Source organism: Cupressus sempervirens, chromosome 5 (assembly GCF_028749045.1).
Source record: "Cupressus sempervirens isolate cs-2001-9-10 chromosome 5, ASM2874904v1, whole genome shotgun sequence".
In the NCBI taxonomy this organism is placed as follows: Eukaryota; Viridiplantae; Streptophyta; class Pinopsida; order Cupressales; family Cupressaceae; genus Cupressus; species Cupressus sempervirens.
The window spans coordinates 181,188,781-181,197,448 of record NC_143122.1 but is presented as its reverse complement, the minus strand read 5'-3'; positions in this window follow the sequence as shown (position 1 = coordinate 181,197,448).

Sequence of the window (8,668 nt, the reverse complement as noted above, 5' to 3'; positions counted from 1 at the left end):
CCCCTTTCAAGTCTTCCAAGATCTCGTGCCTCCATCTCAAGAGCCACATAGTCCTCCATCTCCCATGTCATGCACCTCTACTAAGCAAGATCAAGATATTGCTTCCACCATCCTTAAGGAGATTATAAAAGACCAAGAGAAGGATACTTTTCCTATGTTACCCAAATTTCCTTTTGAAGAGAAAAGTGTTCCCTCACTCTCTTATTCTACTTCGCTACATTCACTTCCAAACTATGCTCAAGCTTTAAATACTCCTATCAAAGGTATTGCTCCTATAATAGTTCCTCATAAATCTATTGATGGCTTTGGTCATTTTGCTCACTCTAAAGATGCTGATATCCATACTCATGGTCCGTTCACATCTTCTAAATCTATTCTTGGTCCTTATCCATCTAATCTAAAACCTTCAAGTCTTCCATCCATATTGGGACCTTATGTTCCTCTATCTCCTAATTCCATGCTCCCTACCCCAAGATCAACAAAGATACACATACTTGAACTCTTCACATTCACCTTTCCATCTAAACTAGTCATATTTGCCTCATTCATCCACAAGTCCCAAGTCCTTTGGAATAAATTTGGATGATCAACTCAAACACAAGTGCATGAATCCATCCTCAAAATTTTACTATGTCTCCTCTAATTGACATGTGAATGTCAAGAAGGAAAATAAACAAAAGAGACCACAAAAGTCCACTATTGAAAGAGCTCAACCAAAGAAAGTATGGGTTCTTAAATCAGTTATTGAAGAAATGCATTCCAAAGCATCTAATGAAAAATTGAAAGCTATATGGATTCCCAAGTCTCTTTTGAAGGACTTGAATATTGAAAACAAATCAAATTTTACATTCAAGCTTCCAAAGGCTTCCACTCCATCTCCTTTCCAACATCTTCCTAAAAAGGTTTCAAAACCTTCTACTCCACCCCTCTCCAAAATGGCTTTGCTACCTCATATATCTAAGCCTCAATCTATTTCATCCATATTCCCTCCATCATTCCATTACCCTTCAAGGTGTGTGTCAATGTTGATCTTGCCTAATATCTCATCCACCCTCATGAGATTCTCTAAATCTTATGCCTGCTTGCCATCGTTGTTTGTTTCAGTCTTCCAAAACCAACAACCTTATCCTCCATCTACCTTTCATTTTCCTTTCATTTCCCTTCCATTACCTTATCAGCATCTTTGAGTGTACCTTGCTATGGCCTTCGCTTATCATAATTTATCCTTCCAATAGGAGCACTATTCAAATTGAAGAAGGCCTGAATTCTTTCCAAAAACTCTAAAAATCTAAAAAGAAAAAATAAAAAAGAAAATGAAAAAAATGAAAAAAAAATGAAAAATGAAAAAGTGCCTTGGTGAAAACCACTTCTTGTGGCACCTTGGTAGCAAAAGTAAAGAAAAATAAATCCATCCTATGGTGAAAACAACTTCTTGTGGCACCTTGGATAAGTACCATGATGAAAACCTGGTAAACAGGCGTCATGCTTAATTCTTCCATCCATGACATCCTATCATGCTCTTGCTTATCCTTCAGATGTCCTCATTCTTGAAGTCATTTTCTCATAACCTGCATAACAAACTTTGCTATCCTATTTAGTTAACCCTTTGGTCTTGATCAATGAAAGAAAGAAGAAAAATTAGTTCTTAGCAATCTCTTTACATGGTCATTTTCTTGGATTACTTATGTGACACCCTTCACTACAACATGAGCTCATATTGTTATGTCTTTTTCCCTAACATGGGTAATCTTGTGAAGGCTTTCCTTGAGGGTAACATTCATCGTTTCATACTCCTTGCCTATCCATCTCTGCTTATCCACTTGCTTGCTACTACATCTTATCCTATACCTTGCTAGACACTAAAATAAAATCAAGGTGATCCTTCTTGAGAGTTAGTAATCTCTGAAAAAAATCAAAAAAATCAGAAAAAGTCCTGAAAAAAATTGTTACCCTAGTGAAAACCTAGCAATAGGTGCCTTGGTAACACCAAAAAAATTAAAAAAATCAAAAATACAAAAAAATTGAAAAACAAGAAAAGTGCCATTGGTGAAAACCTGGAAACAGGCATCATGGTAGCAAAAAAAGGAAATCCTACCAAGAAGGTGAAAACTTGGTAAATAGGCGCCTCTTGTTCCCAATGCTCCATCTTGCAGCACATCTTCTGGCTATTCCATATAGTCACTTTCACACTTTCACTTTCTTGCTTCCTGCTCATGTATCCATGGATTGAGTCTTGTCATAGCTCGGGGGCATTCCCCCTTAGTGTCACTATTTTTGAGATTCTCATAGAATCTCCTTTGCGACAGTCACCAGTGGTCCTCACTGTGTCTGCCTATTATTGTCAGTGTCACTCTTTTCTAGATTCTCCTCATAGAATCTCCTACGCGACAGTCACCAGTGGTCCTCACTGTGTCTTCCTACTGTCACCAGTGTCACTCTTTTTGAGATTCTCCTCATAGAATCTCCTTCACGATAGTCACCAGTGGTCCTCACTATGTCTGCCTACTATCGCCAGTGTCACTCTTTTCAAGATTCTCCTCATAGAATCTCCTACGCGACAGTCACCAGTGGTCTTCACTGTGTCTGCCTATTCTTGCCAGTGTCACTCTTTTCGAGATTCTCCTCATAGAATCTCCTATGTGACAGTCACCAGTGGTCCTCACTGTATCTGCCTACTGTTGCCAGTTTCACTCTTTTCAAGATTCTCCTCATAGAATCTCTTTCGTAATGGTCACCAATTGTTTCAACTGTGTCTACCTATCGTTGCTCGGGTCATGTCTCAAGATTCCTTTATGGAAGATCTCTTTTGCGTCAGTCACCAGTCATCCTGGCTGTGTCTGTCTACTATCGCTTAGTCCTTATTAGGTTCTTCATCATGAAGATTCCTCTTTGACCTTAGTCACCAGTCATTCTGACTGCATCTGCCTACTGTTGTCACCCTACTGATGAGATTTCTTTCAAACTTGTTCTAGACATTGACACTTGCAATCAATCCTGAAAACATTGAACTCAAAAAAAATGATATACTTGTTTGGATATGCTAAGCATTTTCTTTGTTTTCTTTGTTTTTCTTTATCATATCTCCTCGAGCAACTCAATGATTTCATCTTCTATTAGAGAAGTGATGACTGGGGGCATGATCTTTTTCTTTACTTTCTATTTGTAGTTTAGTTCCAATAAGTTGATCTATTCCTATAAGAGGGGTGTCCACTATAAGAGCCTCCATCTCGTATTGGATGGTCGGGTGTACCTTGAATCCTTTTATACAGATACGTTAATGACATTGGTTCTTCTCCTTATTTGTTGGAGTGAACTCTTCATGCTATAGTACATACTGATACTCGTCCTATTAAGTGAACGTACAGGTCACTGCAAGTATATCTAGCACACTTCTATCTCAGGTTACAAACGCAAGGGTCATTGCAGGCAAAATGAATACTAAATACTTAGCATAAGAGGAATCTCCCATGTGTTTGGTGTACCTATCATGCAAGCAACATTTAGGTCATCCTAGTGTTTATGCTTTGATGCTTATGTTAACTTGCTACATTAAAAGGGACAAATGTTTTGGTCATTCTGGCTTCTTGTGCCTCGAATGCGTACATTTAATCCCAACAAACCAATAATGTATGTTATATTCATATTTCCATGATTGCAATGTCAGTGGGAATTATATGACCTACAAGCTTTTTTCTATATCCGGTGATGATTAAATATTGAGGCTCAGTAACCAGACCTAGGGTTGCATTTAACATAGTCTTGCATTACATACTTCACTTGCATAAGCATGCGATTCAATTGCAAATCTACTTTCACCTTCTCTAATGAGGGATTGCTGATCTCTTCAAAGTATCATGTTCTTTCACGAACTGCACAATGATTGATTAATCACCCTCTTGGCTACTTTGGTTGCTCTGAACCCATTTTTTGGGATCAAATTTGAAATCTGACACACTTAAGTGGCTCAAAATGCATTTCAAAATTTTTTGTGCAGTCCAAATCTTTCTGATACTTTGCTATTCCTGGAATCTTTTCAACTCAAACTTTGTCTTTTGGATCTCGAAATCACTTCGAATCAACCTCCAAATTTCTTCAGATCGTATTGATCTCTTCATATTTCTTCAGATCGTTCTGATCTCTTCTTTATTTCTTCAGATCATTCTGATCTCTTCATATTTCTTCAAGATCATTCTGATCTCTTTATATTTCTTCAGATCATTCTGATCTCTTCATATTTCTTCTGATCATTCTAATCTCTTCTTTATTGTTCAGATCATTTTGATCTCTTCTACATTCTGTTGAATCTCATATTTCTTATACTGCTTTACATCATATTTCTAGTGTGTCATCTTTCAATTTTGCTCTCGAGGGGGCAAGATGATTACATCATTGAACTTGAATTTCAAATCAATTTGAATCTTCATTTCTTGGGGCATCTTGTTCCTATCTTTTCCATCTATCACTTGGGGCATCTAATCACTCAAGGCATTTTGTTCCCTTCTATCTGGCATCTTTGCCATCTATCTTATCTTTTCATCAATTGATCAACCTTATAACAACTCTTCTTAGAGTTCAATGGACAGGTATTGGGATAGTCTAAACCTCGACTCCTGAGGATCAAGCCTCATTCTGGGGATGATTCTATAACTCATGATGGGACCTTGTTATCTTTTATCAATCTTAGGTATCTAGGTGTTCTATCTAGATCCTTGAAGGTTAAGCTCCATTTTGGAGATAGTCTTCTAAATGCTATTATTTTTGGGTATCTAGGTGTTCTATCTGGATCCTTGAAGGTTAAGCTCTGTTCTGGAGATAATCTTCTAAATGCTATCAATTTCAGGTATCTAGATGTTCTATCTAGATCCTTAAAGATTATGCTCTGTTCTGGAGATAATCTTTTAAATGCTATCAATCTTAGGTATCTAAGTGCTCTACTTGGATTCCTTAAGATTAAGCTCTGTTCTAGAGATAGTCCTTAAAAGCTTATCAATTGGTCTCCGTATCATCACCTTCGGAACCAATCTCATGTTCGCATCATGCTTTCTGATTCTCTTTGATTTGAAAGTGTTGCTCACACATTCATTCAAAGAGGGGAAAAATGTAATACCCCAAAATTGGCTCATTGCCATGATACCAATTCTGGTCTATTTCTGATAATTTCTAAGTCCTATTCTAATAGGCAATTCTTATTCGGCTACTCGCTACTTGACTTAATTGTCAGATGCAGAAAACCCAAATCTGCATTCATCATACTCTTTATTTAATTCCTATAGTATTGACTCATATTAGTCACATTAAACCTATTGATTAATATTTAATTTAATTACTAAGTATTTATACTTTAATTAAATTAAATCATATCCTAAGGCTAATGTACTATGGAATTAAATTTATTTAATTTAATAAATGTGCCTATTTTAATTAATTAAACAAAATTATTTAATTAAATGGAGAAAGCTATTTCTAATTAATTAAATGAAGTTATTTAATTAAATGGGAAGTCATTCCTAATTAATTAAATGAAGTTATTTAATTAAATGAGAAAAACATCTTTAATTAATTAAATAATATTATTTAATTAAATGAAAAAGGTAATTATGAGAGCATATCTCATTTTATTAAATTAAATATCTCAACAAAATCTCTCTTCAGTTCAAAAAGGGAAATTCCTAGTTCACTGTGAATAAAAAAAGGAATTAAATCAGTTAACTCCTTACTTTTCTCAAATTAAATCAATTAACTCTCTTTAATTTGGGAATCTTCCTTTATGACTGAACTTCATCTTCAATCTTGACTGTTGATTGAAATTGATCTCAACCATTGATGGATTCTAGGGAAGTCTATTTAAGAGACCCTCCTCTCTTCATTTTAGGGAGGATGAATTTGGAGAATTTGCATCGAATTGCTGCTGGAATTCATACTCACGTTTGCTTACATTTCTTGCATACATTCTCATTCTTAGTTTAATCTCATTTTAGTTTAATCATGCGTATGCTTAATCTAGTTTGCTTTATTTGTTCTTAGATTACATTGCATCTTTTATTCTAAATTAATCTGCATACTCATTCTTAGCTTAATTTCATTGTCAAATCCTTCGTTCTTAGAGGGTCTGATTGCTTAAACACCTCGGATCTAAGGATATCTAATAAGAAATTCCCTCTAGATAGAAGGCAATAGGTCGCTTTGCAGGCTAATTTTTGGATGAATAATCCAATGTTCATTTTGGGATGAATCCACATACAATGACCATGTTGAAGTGTGTGTGTGTTAGTAGAGGCCGCATTTTCACATATACAACAGTGAGATGCTTGATTTTTTCAATAGCGAGGTAGCGAGTGCCGATGAACTTATTCAAACTTGGCATCGAAGAAACAAATCAAACCACCTTTACCAAACTGGGCCCATCGAGACATGTGGCAAACACTCACTAAGTCGTTGTGCATATCTATCGAGCAACTTTTCTTGGCGACGTAGCGAGGGTCATAGATCCTGAGGAGATCCAACAATGAGGAACCTGCAGGCCCGCCAAAACATATCATAAATTTGATTTTTTAATTTTTTCGATGTTTCTCAAGCATTAAAATAATATTAACTTCTAGAACTAGCCATTGGTGGGCAGACATTTGAAATTTGAATCCTTGGCGGGGAACAAAAAATGGTAAAATTTCTGGCGACTCACAGGGGATGCAAGCCAACTATGCATAAGACCAGTGGCCTAAAGCATCCATTAGGCTATAGAGTCATAAAATATGTAGATTCTAAGCACTTTGAAACCCTAACCCTCCGTCTAAGAGGAAAACCCTGAAACCCCTGTCTCTAGAACTGGAACCAGAGACCAAAACCTTCATCTGCAACCTTCAAAATTTCAAAACTTGCTATCTCATAGAGAGATAGTTGTGCTCATGCACTTCTTGGAAAAGCAAGGAATAAATAGAAGAAAAACTACTCTAACGTGTACAAATATTTACAAAGAGAGGGGTCAAAAAAACACATTGACTGGTTTGCTGAAATAACTGCCCTTCCTTATCAACTAGTTTCTTGTTCCATACAAAAGGACAACCAAATGGATCAGTAGGTATGACAAGCACATTGCTATATGAAACACCTCCCTCCCAATGCTGAAAATAGCAAAGCTCTCTAGCACTGGGGTGTTACCTTGTGGAGCAAAACATATTTGCTCCTCTTTGTAATAATCTTCCTCATACTCTGGGGTGAGCATGACTGGGGGCAACTTGCTGATTTTTTGTAGAGTTAGATACCTTATGGGGCACCCTCTTGATGGTGTAGGGCCAAAGGAATAATCCTTGACCACTTGAATATGCTCTACAATGGTAGTCTTTAATTGGTTTGTAAGTGGGTCCTCCTCTTATTTTTTTCCACATCTCGTTCATGCTGCCCATGAACCACTTCCTTTGGATCTACTGGTATGGTGTGATCTCCCACTTTTTGGTGTTGTAGAACATGCTCCTCATATATGGGAGATATTGATTCAATATCTATGGAAGAGCGGAGAGCATCCAACTCATCCAAAATATCATCCTCATCACTAATCTCCTCCATTATAGTTGCAAGGACATGCATAGGTTTAGGGGAAACCTCATGCAGGTTAGCATATTCATCCTCAAGGAAAAAGCTATCCTTGAGGCCTTCTTGTCCATCTTCCACATCATAGAGGGTTGTCTGCTACTACAAATGATCCTCTTCTTTCCCTAGCAGTAGATCCTCATCCACTAGCAAGGGCTCAAAAGCCATGACTTGCTCCTCAAGAGGAGGAACAAACTTATTGTCTTCTTCTTCTTCCTCAACGAAAGAGGGAGGCTCTTTAGATAAGAGGGTTGGGTCCTCTTCCTTTGGCTCAACAACCTCCTTTTTGTTCTCCTCAGTAGAATGCAACTCCTCACATGGAATCCTTGTGGGTTTGGATTCACTCTCCCAAAACTCTACATTTGGACCATTAGAAGTCCATACAATCAACCCACCTAGAAATAATCTAATAGTAGTAGGCTCAGGGGGTTCATGATTAGTCCAACTCTCTCTTATAGGGGATGGAGGGGCTACAATAGTAGGCTCTTGTAACAGAGGGGGCTTCTTAAAGCTTGGGATGACATATTTGGGAGAAGGGGGGGTATCTACCTCCTTGGTTTGAAAATGAGCTGATTGGAGCCTCATTTCCTCCTCTCTTGCTACAAGAACTTTCCTTGCAAGGTTCTCCTCAAAATGTATTTGTTTCTCCCTCTCTTCTTTCTCAAGCTGGAGGTAGGCCTAGTAGGCCATCTCCTCCTGCTATCTCTCAAGTTCTTGTTGCCTTGCAACCTTATCAAGCTACCCATCCATCTCTTCAAGTTGTCTATCCCAGGCCAATAACTGCTCATCTCGTTCATCTATCTTCTTATCCCATGAATCCATCTTTCTTTGAATCTTACTATCCCATGAATCCATCTTTCTTTGAAATCCCAACAATATATCTTTAAGTTCTTCAACTGAGGATGTTGGGGCTAATGGAGTAGAGGCAGTGGGAGGGTCATAATTTTGACTGGCTTGGCTATAAACAACTTGGGGTGAAGATTGAAATTGGTAATATGAGGGCTAAGGAATAAAATTTTCATGATATGGGGGGGAATAATTACTATTTCTATGAAATGAATCCATAACAAATTTTTGATAAAAG